The 17,423-nt window shown below is 52.1% G+C and overlaps 1 protein-coding gene across 13 annotated transcripts in view; it reads right to left on the reverse strand.

Moving 5' to 3' along the window:
• The window catches only part of ITPR1 (inositol 1,4,5-trisphosphate receptor type 1), a 227,895-nt gene that overhangs the window by 178,761 nt on the left and 31,711 nt on the right, over positions 1-17,423 (reverse strand). The window lies entirely within an intron of this gene.

The following is a 17,423-nucleotide window of genomic DNA, read 5'->3' on the forward strand; positions in this document are numbered from 1 at the left end:
AAGCCATTTAAAATTTGGCCCAAAACCATTACAGAGATTCAATAAAGAGAAACAGATGAGCTGCTCGAGGAAGGCACTGCAGGGTTGTGTGCATGGCAGCAAGTTTATGAGCCAAAAAATGAACAGCAGTAAGGACATTTTGCAGAAGGAAGTAGTCATAGAACCTTAAAACTCAGCCAGTTCCAGTCCCCTGCCATGGGGAGGGAAAGGACCTTAAAGCTCTGCCAGTTCCAGCCCCCTGCCATGGGGAGGGAAGGGACCTTAAAGCTCAGCCAGTTCCAGCCCCCTGCCATGGGGAGGGAAGGGACCTTAAAGCTCTGCCAGTTCCAGTCCCCTGCCTTGGGGAGGGAAGGGACCTTAAAGCTCTGCCAGTTCCAGTCCCCTGCCATGGGGAGGGAAGGGACCTTAAAGCTCTGCCAGTTCCAGTCCCCTGCCATGGGGAGGGGGAAGTGATCTTAAAGCTCTGCCAGTTCCAGTCCCCTGCCATGGAGAGAAAAGAGACCTTAAAGCTCTGCCAGTGCCACCCCCCTGCCATGGACACCTCCCACCAGCCCAGGTTACTCAAGCCCTCATCCAACCTGGCCTTGAACACTCCCAGGGAGGGGACATCCACAGCCTCCCTGGGCAAGCTGTGCCAGTGTATCCCCACCCTCACTGTCAAGCCTAACCTTGTCTGCTGAGGCTGGAAGGATGACTGGGGAGGTGGCAGCACAGGACCCACCACACTCAGGATGCTGCAGGCTTTCCACACTCCATCCCTCACCTTGCACAACTACAAACACAGCCAAAACCAATTTCCTTGCACACTGTCTCCACTCCTTCACAGCAGTGTGTCTGGGAGGCTGCCATCAGCTAGCCCACGCTCTCAGCCAGCCCACAGCTGGGGCCACAAGTGACCACTACCACCAGCAAGCTCACAGCCCTCACTGCAGAGCTGCCCAAGGAATGCTAATTGACTTTGTCAGCCTCAAGGTTGCTCCCCAGAACAAGTTTTGCTTGTCAAACATCCTCAGCGTGGTGCTTCTGCTAATCAACACATCCAAAGAACTGCTGAGGAGCCTTAAGCCATTTGCTTGCTATGGATACAAACCTCCTTCTGATTTGACTAAAAATGGTTTAACTGAGGCTGCTGACAAACTCCACTGGGATGCAGAAGTGGAGGGGACTTCAGAGGTCATCTACTCCAACCTCCCCACCCTGCCCAGGGACACCTCTCAGATTCCACTGCTCAAGGCCTTGTCCAGCCTGGCTGTGAACACCCCCAGGCAGGAGGCAGCCACAGCCTCCCTGGGCAGCCTGTGCCAGACTCTCACCACCCTCACACTTCTTCCTCAGCTCCAAACCATTCCCCCTTGGCCTGTTTCAGACACCCTCAGCATAAGTCCCTCTGCAGCCTTCCTGCAAGATCCTTTCAGACATTGGCAGACAGCTCTGAGGTCCTCCAGAAGCATTCTCCTCTCCAGGCTGCGCACCCCCAGCCCCCTCAGCCTGCACTCACAGCATTGCTGCTCCAGCCCTTGGACTGTCTTTGTGTCCTCCTCTGGACTCTCTCCAGCAGCTCTGTGACCTTCTCCTGCTGGGGACAGCAGCACTGGAAGCAGGATTGTAGATGAGGTCTCAGCAGAACAGAACCAAGGGGCAGAACCCCCTCTCCTGCTACCCACAGTCCTCTGGCTGCAGCCCAGGCTACAACTTGATTTTGGGGCTGCAAAGAGCAAGGATGAATGCTTCAATTTAGCAAGAGAATACACCTTGGCTCTATCCTCATGAAATCCAATGAAAAAAGTCCCCCCTGCACTCTCCATTGTGCAAGGGCCTGTAACTGAGTTAGGATGAAACCTCTCATCCATCACTGGAAGGCAGCAACAAAACTGGGGTAAAACAATGGCAACACTGACAGGTGTCTGGCTGTAGGAAGCCCATCACATCACACCCTCTTCCTTCATCCCTTGGTACTCAGGACTTCCACTTTAAGGCACAGGAGAGGCTGAGAGCCACTCATGAAACCTGTTCTCAGCCACCCCCACAAGTAACCACTACACTCAGTTAAAAAAAGGGGATGTGAACAGGTCCTTTATCTCCTTCTTGTCTTTGTAAGGGCTGGCAATGACAGGGCAAAGGGGAATGGGTTAGAACTGGCAAAGGGGAGATTGAAACTGGGTATTAGAAAGAATTTCTTTCCACTGAGGGTGGTGAGACACTGGCACAGGTTGCCCAGGGAGGTTGTGGAGCACAAAAGCACCCAATGTGATGGAAGATCACATTGGGTGCTTCTGTGCTCCACAACCTCCCTGGAGGTGTTCAAGGCCAGGTTGGAGGAGGTCTTGAGCTACCTGCTCTATCAGGGGGTTGGAACTGGCTGATCCTTGAGGTCCCTTCCAACCTAAACCATTTTGCATTCCTGAGCATTGCTCAGCTCCCTTCTGGAGGTGCTCTTCTGCAGGCTCTCAGCCTTTGCTCCTCACAGAGTTGGTCCAGGACTCTCATCATCTTCAGGATCTCCACTAGCCTCTCTCCAGCACTTCCTTGTCTCTCTGGAACTGAAGAGCCCAGACATGGACCCCTTAATCACAATCCAGTTAACTCTGTAACCTCTTCACTCCCAAGCCCATTTCCTCCCTTCAGACCCACCCTTCCCCACCTGCCTTCAAAACTCTTCTGTAACCAAGGCACCCAACACTCAACAGCGAGAAGTTCCCAGGACTGTTTGCAAGAGCAAGCTTCATGCATTCTCCTCCCCCAGTCTTCCTCCCAGTGTGGCCCTAAAGCAGCTGGTTGCTGCCTACTCCCACCCCACGCTCTCCTCCATGGCAACACTTGTGTGTGCCAACAGGGGAATACACAGAAAGAAGAGGAGATGATTTGTGTCCTCACTTGTGGCACCAGCAGGCTGCCGGCACCCAGGAGTCACTGCAAAGCAAGATGTCCACTTGAGCAACTCAGGAGAGTTGCAGGAATTGTCAACAGGAGGCTTGACTGAGATGACACCAAGCTAGGAGCAGCTGTGGAGCTCTTGGAGGGTAGGAGAGCCCTGCAGAGGGACCTGGCCAGGCTGCATGGGTGGGCAGAGGCCAAGTGCAGTGCTCTACACTTTGGCCACAGCAACCCCAAGCAGCACTTCAGGCTGGGGACAGAGTGGCTGAGAGCAGCCAGGCAGAGAGGGAGCTGGGGGTGCTGGCAGAGAGGAGCTGAAGAGGAGGCAGCAGTGCCCAGGTGGGCAGCAGAGTCAATGGCATCCTGGGCTGGCTCAGGAGCAGTGTGGGCAGCAGGACAAGGGAGGTTCTTGTGCCCCTGTGCTCAGCACTGCTTAGGCCACACCTGGAGTGCTGTGTCCAGTTCTGGGCTCCTCCACTGCAGAGAGATGTTGAGGTGCTGGAAGGTGTTTGGAGAAGGGCAGCAAGGCTGGGGAGGGGCCTGGAGCACAGCCCTGTGAGGAGAGGCTGAGGGAGCTGGGGGTGTGCAGCCTGCAGCAGAGGAGGCTCAGGGCAGAGCTCATTGCTGCCTGAAGCTGCCTGCAGGGAGGCTGTAGCCAGGTGGGGTTGGGCTCTGCTGCCAGGCAGACAGCACCAGAACAAGGGGACACAGCCTCAAGCTGTGCCAGGGCAGGTTGAGGCTGGATGTTGTTAGGAAGTTGTTGTCAGAGAGAGTGATTGGCATTGGAATGGGCTGCCCAGGGAGGTGGTGGAGTGGCTGTGGCTGGAGGTGTTGCAGCCTGGCTGGGGCACTTAGTGCCATGGTCTGGTTGGTTGGGCAGGGCTGGGTGCTAGGTTGGGCTGGAGGAGCTTGGAGCTCTCTTCCTACCTGGTTGGTTCTAAGATTCCATGACTAGCTCCAGCTGACTCTCAAAAGCCCAACCTGCCAGCAGCCTGTGGCACAGGCTTGGAAGCACAGGAAGCACACACAGGAGGATGCCTGAAGCAGCTCAGTCTCAGGCTACTCAAGAAGTTCTCCTGTAGACCACTGCAGCTCATGGAAGGGTTGTTCCATTGAACAGCTTTTCTTCACCACTGCAGGTGTCTGGTTGCACACAATGGATTGGGCTGGAAAGGACCTTAAGGATCACCCAATTCCAACCCCCAGGCCACGTGCAGAGGCACATGGAGAGCTCACAACAGCCCAGCTTGCTCAAGGCCTCATCCAGCCTGGCCTTGAACACCTCCAGTGAGGGGACATCCACAGCCTCCCTGGGCAACCTGTGCCAGGGCTTTTAAGATGCACAAAGGTGCTCTTACCACCCTCAAGCTCATGTCCTGAATAAGGACAGGGAGATGTGTCACAGCTCTACCACAGCAACCACCAGACTCAATCCCTCCTGCACACTGCACTAGTTCTGGTCGATGTGTACTGACAAGGTTTTGCTCAACAGTTCTCTTTGGTGTGCTCAGAAACTTTTCTCCCCAAGAACCCAAGGGCTTTTGAGAAGCTCTGCCCAACACCAGCTCTCCTCACACCACCCATACCACTCCCAAGCAAAGAGCAGGAGGACAGAAAACACAATGAGGCAGGTCTTGTCCTCAAGAAGATTCATGGAATGCTTTGGGTTGGAATCACCTCTAGGATCATCTGGATCTAAACCTCTTCTCACAGGCAGGGACACTTTCCACTCAACCAGGTTGCTCAAGGCCTTACCCAGCCTGGATGGGGACATCCACAACCTCTCTGGGCAACCTGTTACAGCATCTCCTGGCCCTCACTGGTCAATAATTTCTTCATCTCCAGTCTAAACCTACCTTCCTTCAGCTTCAACCCATTCCCTCTAAACCTACCCCTACAAGTTCAATTGCTTCAATCCAAAACAACATCCAAAGAACATCTTCAACCCTCGAGAAGAGATCTCAGCCAGGATGATACCCCAAGTCCCACTGGCAGCACTGTCTCTGAAGAGTCACTTTCAAAGGAAGACCCAAAGACCTCAATGAACTTTTATGTTGTGTCCTGGCAAAACAACAACTGCTGATAGAGAATTATTCTCCTCCTTCCTTCCCAACATCAGGCCTTCATGCTTGAAAAATCTGCAATATTTCAGGGATGCTTAAACTTAGCACAGTGCAAAAAGCTACTTCCAACCAAGTACCCTCCAATGAAAACCATCTTTGGAGGTGGCAGAAAAATAATCTTAGGGCTTCCAACATGAGCCACATGGTGACTGAAGAGATATTCCAAGTAGCTGAGTCACTCTGGCTTTCTGAAAGGAGCCTTCAACCAGGAGGTGGAGGAAGGAACAGTAACTGACAGGCACTTCAACAGAACTCTGAAGGCTAAAAGTTTACACTGCAAAGTTCAGGAGTTTAAGGCTGCAACTCCTTTGCCTGACACTTCCCCCCCCCCCCCTTTCTCTCTGTGGTTTTCTTTTTGAGCACTTAGCTCTCTAGTCCCAAACAGAATCTATCCACTTCAACCCTGCAGCAGCCCTAAGGTAAACCTTGCACCAATATCACACTGCTCTTTGGAGAATCCTCTCACAGGAGAGAGCTGGGGGGGTGCAGCCTGCAGCAGAGGAGGCTCAGGGCAGAGCTCATTGCTGCCTGCAGCTACCTGAAGGGAGGTTGTAGCCAGGTGGGGTTGGGCTCTGCTGCCAGGCAGCCAGCAGCAGAACAAGGGGACACAGCCTCAAGCTGTGCCAGGGCAGGTTCAGGCTGGATGTTGTTAGGAAGTTGATGTCAGAGAGAGTGATTGGCATTGGAATGGGCTGCCCAGGGAGGTGGTGGAGTGGCTGTGGCTGGAGGTGTTGCAGCCAAGCCTGGCTGGGGCACTTAGTGCCATGGTCTGGTTGATTGGCCAGGGCTGGGTGCTAGGTTGGACTGTCTGAGCTTGGAGCTCTCTTCCAACATGGCTGATTCTATGACCTTCTAGGCTGGAAAAGACCTGGGAGATCACTGAGACCAACCACCAAGCTGGTACTGCCCACTCCACCACAAAACCATGTCCCTGAGTGCCACAACTACAGGTCTCTTAAACCCCTTCAGGGATGGTGTTAAACTGGCAGAGGGGAGATTCAAATTAGATGTTGGACAGGGTTCTTTGCAGTGAGGGTGGTGAGACACTGGCAGAGGTTGAGGGTGGTGAGACACTGGCACAGGTTACCCAGGGAGGTTGTGGAGCACAGAAGCACCCAACGTGATCTTTGATCACGTTGGGTGCTTCTGTGCTCCACAACCTCCCTGGTGGTGTTCAAGGCCAGGTTGGATGAGGCCTTGAGTGACCTGCTCTAGTGGGAGATGTCCCTGGACGATCCTTGAGGTCCCTTCCAACCTAAACCATTCTGTGATGACTCCATCTCTGCCCTGGGCAGCCTGTTCAAGGCTTGACAACCCTTTCAGCGAAGGAATTGTTCTCATGCCCAACCTAAACCTCCCCTGGTGCAACTCAGAACCACAGAATGAATCCCAGGCTGCAAGGGACCATCAGATGTCATCTTGCCTAACCCCTCCTGCAGTCAGCAGAGACACCTCCAACTGGATTAGTAACCATGGTCTGAGGTTAGGGAAGGGTGGATTTAGACTGGATGTTAGGAACAAGCTCTGCACCATGAGGGTGGTGGAACACTGCAACAGGTCACCCAGGAAGGTGGTTGAGGCCCCATCTCTGGAGGTAGTGAGGGTCAGGCTGGACATCATGAAGCTGCCCATCTATGTCCCTGCTGACTGCATGGGGAGGGACCTGCCAGCCCAAACCATTCCATGATTTCAGGACTTCAACGTTCTCAGATTCTGTTCAATAGAAGATTCTTGGAGAAGCTGGAAGGACAAACTATTTCCTCCTGCTTCATCCTGAACACTGAGTTCCTTTCTGTTAGCCATACCAACTCCCTATCCACTCCCAAAGGTCTCACTCATTTCTCTGGCCCTCTCCCCTCTCCTCATCTCTTTTGCTTCCCATTTAATGGATGCTTAGCTTGGAGTGAAGAAGCAGCAGAAGTGAACTGGAGCATCTCTCTGGAAACAGACTGAGATGAGTTTAGCCTCAGGGTTTCCTCTCAACCCAACGTTTCAGGCAGGCAAAGCACCAATCACATTTGTTGCCTTTGTGGCTTTTTCTGCCTTCAAGGTCTTGAAAACTACTGTTGAGCTCTGAGGACTGTGAAGACTGAAGAACTCTGGTGATGTCTTTTGACCTTTCAATGTCACTTCAGCTAAATGCTGAAAACAAATAAATATGAGAAACATGTTCAGCTTTTTGTATCAGATCAAGATCAGCAATCACATGTCAAACAGAATACTAAGGTTAAAAAGATGTCATGAAATATTAGTGTCCCAGCAGCAGAAGGACACAGAGCTGCTGGAGTGAGGCCAGAGGAAGCCACAAACATGATCCAAGGGCTGGAACAGCTCTGCTGTAAGCACAGGCTGAGGGAGCTGGGAGTGTGCAGCCTGCAGAGGAGAAGAGTCTAGGGGGACCTCCGAGCTGCCTGTCAGTAGCTGAAGGGATCCTGCAGGAAGGCTGCAGAGGGACTTGTCCTGAGGGTGTCTGAGCCAGGCCAAGGGGAATGAGTTGCAGCTGAGGCAGAGCAGGGTTAGAGTGGAGCTGAGGAAGTTCTTCAGTGTGAGGGTGGTGAGAGTCTGGCACAGGCTGCCCAGGGAGGCTGTGGCTGCCTCCTGCCTGGGGCTGTTCACAGCCAGGCTGGACAAGACTTGAGCAGCTGAGCCTAGCTGAGAGGTGTCCCTGGGCACGGTGGAAGGTTGGAGTAGACGATCCCTGAGGTCCCTTTCAACACAAGCCATTCTATGGCTAGTGGCTCACCATAAGTTAGTGCAATTAAACTAACTCATCACCTGCAGTGTACTCCTTCCTCTTCCTATTCTTGTGTAGACACAAAGCAGGAAACCTGCAGTAAGCAAACTCAGGCCAAGAAGCTGTTGAACTCCAGAGCTCTCTGCACACTCAAACTCAGTAAGCAAACTCAGCCCAACAAAGCTGTTGAGCTCCAGAGCTCTCTGCACCCTCAAACTCAGTAAGCAAACTCAGCCCAACAAAGCTGTTGAGCTCCAGAGCTCTCTGCACACTCAAACTCAGTAAGCAAACTCAGTCCAACAAAGCTGTTGAGCTCCAGAGCTCTCTGCACACTCAAACTCAGTAAGCAAACTCAGCCCAACAAAGCTGTTGAGCTCCAGAGCTCTCTGCACACTTCTGATGTCACTGCAGAACTCTCAGCTGTCAAAGTTACTCAAACCTTCACAAGACTGAGAAACTTTTGAGCACATGACTGACAGCATATGGAAAAAAATATATATACTTGGAACTCATTCTTGTAGATCAGAGCTGATGGATCTCCTTCTCCTCATTGTCATTCTCCATGGCCAAGGCCATCTGCCTGACAAGCAGTGGGAGGCAATAAACTCTTAGCTTATTTTAAAAGCTGTCAATGATAAGCAAGAATTATCTGTGCAATCTATATTGCCTCCAGACTTCACCCTCCCCAAGGCATAAGCTGCTAGGGTGCTGCCATCCCTCTTTAGAGGAATTCTGCAGCTGGGAAAGATGATTTTGGGGTGCATTCCCCCTGTCCTGAGCACAAAGAGGGCAGGCACTCTCCATCCCATTCCCATCCCCAGGTGCTCCTGCACCAACCAGCAAAGACTGAGTTTCTGTTTCCCAGGGGAATGTGGGCACTGAGTTAGTCTTACAGTACAGTACCCCCAGTTCTCCACTTAGCACAGGAACGTGGGATAAGTGATTAGCTTTTCAACCAGGATGGCAAAGGCACTTTGGAAGGACAGAGCCTAGGAAGTCAGCACAACCCCCAGAAGCATTGCAGGTACACAGGTGCCCCAGAAGGCATCCTGCATTCATACTACAGAGCCACAGAGTTGTCTGAGTTGGAGAAGACCTCCAATATTCAGTCTAACCACCAAGCCAACCCCACCGTGGCCTCTACACCACATCCAGAGGGCCATGGCCACACCTCTCTTGAACACCTCCAGGCATGGGGACTCCACCACCTCCCTGGGCAGCCTGTGCCAGTCCCTGACCACTCTGGCAGCAAAGAAGTTTTTCCCTCTCTCCAACTTAATCCTCTCTGGCACAATTGCAGGCCAGTTCTTCTCCTCCTATCACCTGGGACTAGGGAGAAGAGCTCAACTCTCACCTCACTGCAACCTCCTCTCAGAGAGCTGTAGAGAGCAATGAGCTCTGCCCTCAGCCTCCTCTTCTCCAGACTGAACACCCCCAGTTAAAATGTTAAGACCTGAGCAGAAGTCAGAAGGCACCCAAATGCTTGGGTGAGAGGCTGAGGAGGTTGTCTGTGTCTGCTGGAGCCATTTGTGACCAAGAGAAATCACAACCCCACTGCCTGGCTCTTCAGCCTCTTCTTTCAAGCATTTACTGCTGATGAATAGAAACTTCCAAGCTGGACTCAAGGGGCATTGGCCAGAGCAGTGCTGCAATTGCTGCTCTCAGGACATGCCTTGCAAACACTGAAGCAAATAAACCCTCATCTGAGTGTTCTCTCTGGCTGTGTTCTGTATCTCAGCCTTGTCAGGCTCTACAATTCCTCTTCAAAGGTCTGCAGAAGGGAGACCAAACTAGTAATGTCCAGACTGTTTGTTTGAAAACAGAAGTGGTTTCATGGCAGAAGGAGCAGCCATGGACTGGAACCTCTAACACAAATCAGCCCTCTCACATGCTGAGCTCCTGCCTCAGTCCTGGGCACTGCTGGGTCACTGCCAACCTAAACCACTGCCAGGAGGCTGCATAAAAATGAAGCTTGAGGAGGGGAGATGGAGACTGGAGGAGAGGAAGAAATTCTTGACAGTGAGGGTGGGGAGCACAAGTTGCCCAGGGAGGCTGTGGATGGCCCCTGCCTGGAGGTGCTCAAAGGCAGGCTGGATGGGACCTCGAGCAACCTGGGCTGGGAGGAGGTATCTCTGCCCATGGAGCTGGATGATCTCAAAGGTCCCTTCCAAGCCAGCCCATCCTATGAACCCATGGAAGTTAACTGGTGCTGGCTGGAGATCTTGCCCCGCTCTGATGCAGAGGGAAAGGATTCTTCCAGCTAGAGCTAAGCTGTTTCTGCTTTTCAGGCTGGCTGCTCCCTCAGTCCAGCTCCCTCACTTCCTCATGCCTCCACGTTGGGTGTTTATTTTCTCCTTGTATAATTTTTAACCTCGGTGAGTAGAAGGGCTGACATTCAGCAAATGCAAGGTCTAAGTGCTACCAGATTGCTTCAGCAGAGCAAAGCTTTCTGTAGCCTTAATGAAATCTGACTGGGAGGCAATTTGTTCTCATTACAGCAGGCGAGGAGCCTGCAGCAGCACTCTCCAGCAGCGGCACGTTTCGCTGCTGTCAGTAAAGCCTGGAGGTGATTTCTTGCTCTCACTGAGAGCTACAGGAAGACTCTGCAACCAAATTACAAGGAGTTATGTTTTCATTGAACTGCTGTGTATTATATAATCAAAACAGATGATAATTGCCAACGCCGAGAGCTGGGCGCTGACTGCTTCCACAAATGAGGCCTGAAGGAAGTGTGAGCCCTAACACATGAGGATGTCTCTTACTTGACTGAATAGTAAGTGGTTCATTAGTACCAAATTGACAAGGCACACTGCATTTAGTGTCACTCAATCTCTAATGGCTACTGCAGAGCCTGACACACTCCCAGCAGACAGGCCGACCTCGACGCTCGGCTCTTCCACAGCAAGGCAACAGCCCTGGCTAAGAGCAGCCCAGCTCTAACCCCTCAGCATCTCTGCTCAGCTGCATCCTGACCAGCTGCAGGTAGAGCCACGAATGGCTCCTTCACCAGCTGGCAGAAAGCCTCCACCTCAGCTTCCACTGAATTGCTGCCTGCATTCCGTCCTTGGCTGCAAGCACGACGGCAGGAGACTCCAAGGCAAGTGCAGCCCCCAAGAGACAGCCTCCTCCATGCGAGATCAGCAGAGCTGTGTTTGCCAACAGCCCTTCCTGCAGGTGATGTGCCCTGCCTGCATCTCTTAAGGGCCATGAAATGCTAACCCTGGGGTTAATTCCCTACCCCAGCCACTCAGTTGGCAAGCAAGCTGGTATTTTTTAACCCAGTTAAGTGCTTTCTAAGAGCAACCCAAAGCAGCAAACTCACTTCTGAAGAGCACTGCAGTCTTTAGAGTCAAGAACCTACACCACCTGCCTGGTTTCCTAGCACTGAAGTGCATTAAGAGTGCAGCCAGCAGGTAAAGGGAGCTTCTCCTGTCTCCTTAGTCTGCACCAGTGAGGCCACATGTGGAGTGCTGGGTCCGGTTCTGGGCCCCCCAGTTCCAGAGAGACAGGGAACTGCTGGAGAGAGTGCAGGGCAGGCTGCAGAGCTGCTGAGGGGCCTGGAGCAGCTCTGGGAGCAGCACAGGCTGAGAGCCCTGGGGCTGAGAGCCTGCACAAGAGCAGCCCCAGAGGGCAGCTGAGCAATGCTCAGCAAGAGGGAAAGGAGCTGTGGGGAACAAGAGGCTGGGGCCAGGCTCTGCTCAGTGCTGCCCAGGCACAGCACAAGGGGCACTGGGCACAGACTGGAGCCCAGGAGGTTCCATCTGAAGAGGAGGAGAAAGTTGTTTGTTGTGAGGGTGCTGGAGGCCTGGAGTAGGCTGCCCAGAGAGGCTGTGGAAAGATTTCAGACCCAGCTGGGCCCTGTGCTGCTGGGCAAGCTGCTGGGGGTGCCCTGCTCTGGCAGGGGCTGGGCTGGCTGAGCTGCAGAGGTCACTTCCAAGCCCTGCATGCTGGGATCTCAATGACAATCTTCAGATGCTGTGCAGGAAGGACTGGAGATACTTTGCACAGACAGCTCCCAAATCACAGGCAGCTTGACAGATGAGCACTGGCACCCTGATCTCCTCCCAGCAGCGAGAAGACCTCAGCTGGAGGTGCTATTAAGGCTTCAATAACTGCACAAGAGAAATCACACTCAGGTAGTGCCATAGCAAGCACTATACTTCATCTGGAGAGATGAAACCAAGTTCTGCTCCAAGGAGGACAGGGTACTCAATCTCCAGCAGCAAGGTGGGAACAGAGGAAGATGTGCCACCCACTGCTCACTGAAGACAACTGGCAAGGGCTGGCTTTCCTAGCAGCACATTTCTGTGGCTGACTGTGCTGGCAGCCTCACCATTGCTCTTCTGGCTGCTCTCAGAAGCCCCTGCAGAATTACTTCAGCTGAGGAGATACCAACCTCAGTCAGGACTATGGGGACAGGCTGAGAGAGTTGGGGCTGTTCAGCCTGGAGATGAGAAGGCTCCAGAGTGACCTCAGAGCAGCCTGAAGGGGCTACAGGAGAGATGGGGAGGAACTTTTAGCAAGAGCTGGGAGTGACAGGACAAGAGACTGGCTTTGAGCTGTGAGAGGGGAGACAGAGTGGAGATGAGAGAAATTCATTAGAGTGAGGGTGAGGAGACACTGGCACAGGTTGCCCAGGGAGGTTGTGGATGTCCCCTGCCTGGAGATGTTCCAGCCCTGAGCACCCTGGGCTGGTGGGAGTTGTCCCTGCCCATGGCAGGGGGTTGGCAGTGGATGAGCTTGAAGGTCCCTTCCCACTCAAACCACTCTTGTTCACATCTCTGCCAAGTGAAAGCCAGGTAAGGTTTCCTCAAGCCTAGCAGGGACAACAGCTGAGTTCATAAGGCAGAAAAATGGAAGCCTAAAGATGCTAATGGGAAGATCCAGAACTATGGACCACACCATCCCATGGCTGTGTGCTGTACCAGGAGTCACAAGTTACACATCACAGACATCAAGCCAGGAGAGCCCAGAGGAGCTGCCTGGCAGCTCAGCTACACGATGTCAGCACAGGCAGGCTGCAAATTAGGTTTCTGAATCAACCTGCACTGTGTTTGTCACCAAGTGCTTGTGCCCCTGCACAAGGTTGAGGGTGGGAAGACACTGGCACAGGTTTCCCAGGGAGGTTGTGGAGCACAGAAGCACCCAACGTGATCAAAGATCACGTTGGGTGCTTCTGTGCTCCACAACCTCCCTGGAGATGTTCAAGGCCAGGCTGGATGAGACCTTGAGCCACCTTTACTTGTGTGAGGTGTCCCTGCCTACAAATGAGCTTTGAGGTCTCTCCCAACCTAAACTGTTCTATGAGGAAATGGGCAAGCAGAGAATCATGGAATGGTAGGGGTTGGAAAGGACCCCTGAAGTCTGAGTGCAACATCCCTGCCAAAGCAGGGTCATCTAGGGCAAGGCACACAGGAAGGCATTCAGATGGGTCTCAAAAGCCTCCAGAGAAGGAGGCTCCACAGCCTCTCTAGGCAGCCTGCTGCAGGGCTCCAGCACCCTCAGCAGAAGAGTTTCTCCTCACCTTGAGGTGGAAATAAACCATCACTCAGATGCTAATGGACTCTGAATGGGAAGATCCAAGAATATGGATCCCATGCCTGTGTGATGTACCAGGAATCACAAGTGACACAGGGCAGATGCCAAGCCAGGAGAGCCACCATCCAGATGCTCCTTGTCTAAATCTCCTTCTCATGCACTGAGCAACTCTCCAGCACCATCAGTAAAGGACCAGCCCAGAGAAGCTGAGCAGTCACTGCAGTTCCCACACTGCCAAGCAACTACCTCCAGGTCACCAGAGCTGGGTCAGATCTCACTCAGGGCTAGGCAGCAGAACAAATGCACCTCTCCAGTCAAGGCTGCCTGTGCACTGCTGGCAGCATTTTACACACCAGACCTTCCCAGCCAGCCTCAATCTCCCTGTTCCTCCACACTTCAGACCAGCAGTGAAAAGCTGAACATGTCTACTACTGAGGAGCTTAGAGGCTGCTTCCCTTACAAGTTTCTCCTCACCATCCTCATGACTTGTTCCATCTGCTTCAGTATTTCCATCTCTCTGCATGAGCAAGACTCTCTGCAGAGCACTGAGGCTGTACTCACAGGAAGCACAGCACCAGCTCCTGAAGTTCAGCTGAAGGTCCTCTGGGAGGTCCTGCTACTGATGACACTCACCTGAATCTCAACCTTCCCAGCTCACAACACAGACTGAGAGCTCTGTAAGCAGGAACAAAGCCAAGCAGCCTGAGTGCAGAGAACAAGCCACCAGTGGAGCTACCCCTAAATACTAAGGCAGCCACAAACGTTAATAACTTTGCTCTGTTAGAAGATCTGCACCAATGTCACCCCACCCCCACAATTCATCAAGGCATTTCTCTCCCTTGGGCTCTTGTGACTAAGTATAATATTTCATTAAATATCCTGTTCCTACTGGCTTATGTAGCAGGGAACACACTAATTTTAGCAGACTGATTAGCTGGTTTTTTCTAACCCCATGTTATTGTAGCTAAGGTCAGATTTTGCACTGAAACTATGGCAACAAAGCCACAGTGCTCTTTTGTCTACAAGGTTGGGGCTAGGTTTATTAACAGGACTGTTCTATTTAACAGCTAAGCACTGCCTTTTTGGCAAGCCCTTCCTCCAGCCTACCTGAAATACCCTGAACTTTCCACAGGGGGAAAAAGCTCGGAGCTGGGAGAGCTGTTGAAGGAAGAACATTGGAAGCTGTTTCATTTCTAGGAGGTGGTTGCTACACCACCACATCTGCCCTGTTGTCCTGCACAGAAATGTCTCATCAATACCCAGCTGCTCCCCACACATCTCACAGGAGCAAACCAAGGGCACAGATCACAAAAAACTTCCCACCAGGAGGTGATTAAATCCCCTCCTCCATCTCCTGAAGCACCTTAACCAACAGCTTGTGGGCTTCATACCCTGTTCCAGTTCTGCATATTAATGGCCTCTCTCTGCTTCAGAGGGACTTTGCTCTGCCTTCATCAAGATGCAAACCATCCAAGATGAAAGCACTTGAAAGCCAGAAGCTGGCAGACAGCTGCTTGGCCACAGGACTCTCAGCATGCAAACACAACCCAGCTCTGCCCAGCCTGTGCCTTGGATCCCAAGGAGACCCAGCTCCTCCTCTTGTTAAGCACTGACATTGTGAGCACCAACTGACATGGATCCTCCTGTGACCTGCACACCTGTCCCACTGTGGTCTTGGTACCCCAGCACTAGGACACAAGAAATAACCCACATAAAACCTTCTCCATTAAACCACAGTTGTTTAGTCCATCTTTGCAGCAGGGAGGGCCTGGTCCAACAGGACAAGGGGGGATTGTTTACACTAAAAAAGGGAGGCTGAGACTAGAGAGAAGGAAGAAATGACACAGCGGTGAGAGCCTTACCCAGCTTGCCCAGAGGAGGGAAAAGCCTCATCCTTGCAACCCTTTGTAGGTCAGGTTGTTCTTGGCTCTGAGCAACCTGCTCTAGTTGGGGACCACAGAATTAGCCAGGTTGGAAGAGAGCTCCAAGCTCAACCAGCCCAACCTAGCACCCAGTCCTGCCCAACCCTGTGAGGAGAGGCTGAGGGAGCTGGGGGTGTGCAGCCTGCAGCAGAGGAGGCTCAGGGCAGAGCTCATTGCTGCCTGCAGCTGCCTGCAGGGAGGCTGTAGCCAGGTGGGGTTGGGCTCTGCTGCCAGGCAGCCAGCAACAGAACAAGGGGACACAGCCTCAAGCTGTGCCAGGGCAGGTTCAGGCTGGATGTTGTTAGGAAGTTGTTGTCAGAGAGTGATTGGCATTGGAATGGGCTGCCCAGGGAGGTGGTGGAGTCCCCTTCCCTGGAGATGTTTTAAGAGGAGGCTGGCTGGGGCACTTAGTGCCATGGGTCAATTAGAAGGGTTAGGTGATAGGTTGGACTACATCTTGGAGGCCTTTTCCCATCTGGTTAATGCTGTGATTCTGACTAGCCCTGGGTGATCCTGCTCTGGCAGAGGGTTGGACTTCATCTCTGGGAGGTCCCTTCCAACCTCTGATGCTCTGTGATTCCCTAAAGCACATTTGTCTATATGCCAGCAACTCCTGGCTCTTCATTTTTCCTCCTGAACACCTAAATGCCACAGTGACAATTGGCTGGAACATCTGCTTGGACGTGGGCTGCAGTGGGCTCAAGCTTCACATTTCAGCACTCAGGATTTTCCTCACCCTACAAAGGGCAGCAAATTCAAATGTGCACAAGCAGTTGGCAGTTTGCTAGTACACTTCTATATATACACACTTAGAATCCTACTAAAGGATTCCTCATCAAAGCAGCAAAAATAAAACCCCCATGTGCTGGGGGTATTAAAACAAGATCCTCAGCCAGCAAGATTGAAAGGTTCTTCCCACACTAACTGGGCCAATGCTTCCATTTCAAACAAAGACATTAGAGGCACAGCAGCAGAAGGTATTTTTAGCCTGTTTCACTTCCATTGTCTCAACCCTAAAGCTGCTTTTGATTTTACCACCATCTCAGTACCCTCTTGAAAGGAGGTAGCCAAGAATTTGTTTTTCTTTTAATGGTATTTGCCTTTTGGGGGGGGGGAGGGGGAAGAACAAACCACAGAAGTTAAAGAGGTGCTGAGGAAAAAAGAGAAGTTGCAGAGGTATTGCTGCCTCACTTCTCTCTTTTGGCATTCAGGAGGTACATTTTAGTCTGTCCTGAGCACCTCAGAAGAGAAAAAGGCAACTTCTGCATTGCAAGTCATACATTTCTCCCCAAGCTCACCATGCTAAGCTCTGAACTTAGCAACCAACACCCTCCAAAGTTCTGCCACCTGCACAAAAAAAGCAAATCCTTCTAGTTCATCTGCTAATGTATGGTTAGCAGAGAGCAAAAAGGGCCACACTTAGGCATTAAAGTATCCCCTCAAGGAATCTAAGTGACTTAATAATGAATACACCCAAAGATTTCACCAGTATCAGAAAGCTCAGGTTCCAAAAGGAGCCTACACACAGGTCAGTCACCCCTCTTCTCACCATCATCCCAGGAACAAGCCTCTGCAAAACACCCACTTGAACTTCTCTCATGCATGCTGAAGTTGTCCTACCATTCAGGCTGCCTCAGAGGGAAGTTTAAGCAGCAATCCAAACTGATAGATCCACTTCCACCAGGGTGGATTTGGACAAGCAGGCACAGGGAGCATGTGGAGAGCTACAGGATGTAGAATCACAGAATCAATGTTGGAAGAGAACTCCAACATCCTCCAGTCCAACCTAGCACCCAGCCCTGTCCAATCAACTATGGTATGCCTGATGAGGAGAGGCTGAGGGCCCTGGGGCTGCTTAGTATGGAGAAGACTGAGAGGGGATTGAATCAATGTCTATAACTAGCTGAGGGCTGGGGGTGAGGAGGGGAGGACAGGCTCTGCTCACTGCTCCCTGGGACAGGACAAGGAGCAGTGGATGGAAGCTGCAGCACAGGAGGTGAGGTTCTGCCTCAACACAAGGGGAAACTTCTTTACTCTAAGGGTCCCTGTGAAGGCAGCACTCCAAGAGCACAGAGCATGGATTAGGATCAAAAGAACAAACAGAATTCAAACTACTCATCGTCTGCTTCACCATGAGGGTATTTTAAGTCTAAGATATGGGTTCATTCCTTCAACATCTTGCCAAAAAAAGAGTGTTGCTCAGCAACTACTAAAACAATGCTCTGGAAGGAG

This window comes from Pogoniulus pusillus, chromosome 16, assembly GCF_015220805.1.
Source record: "Pogoniulus pusillus isolate bPogPus1 chromosome 16, bPogPus1.pri, whole genome shotgun sequence".
Taxonomy (NCBI): domain Eukaryota; kingdom Metazoa; phylum Chordata; class Aves; order Piciformes; family Lybiidae; genus Pogoniulus; species Pogoniulus pusillus.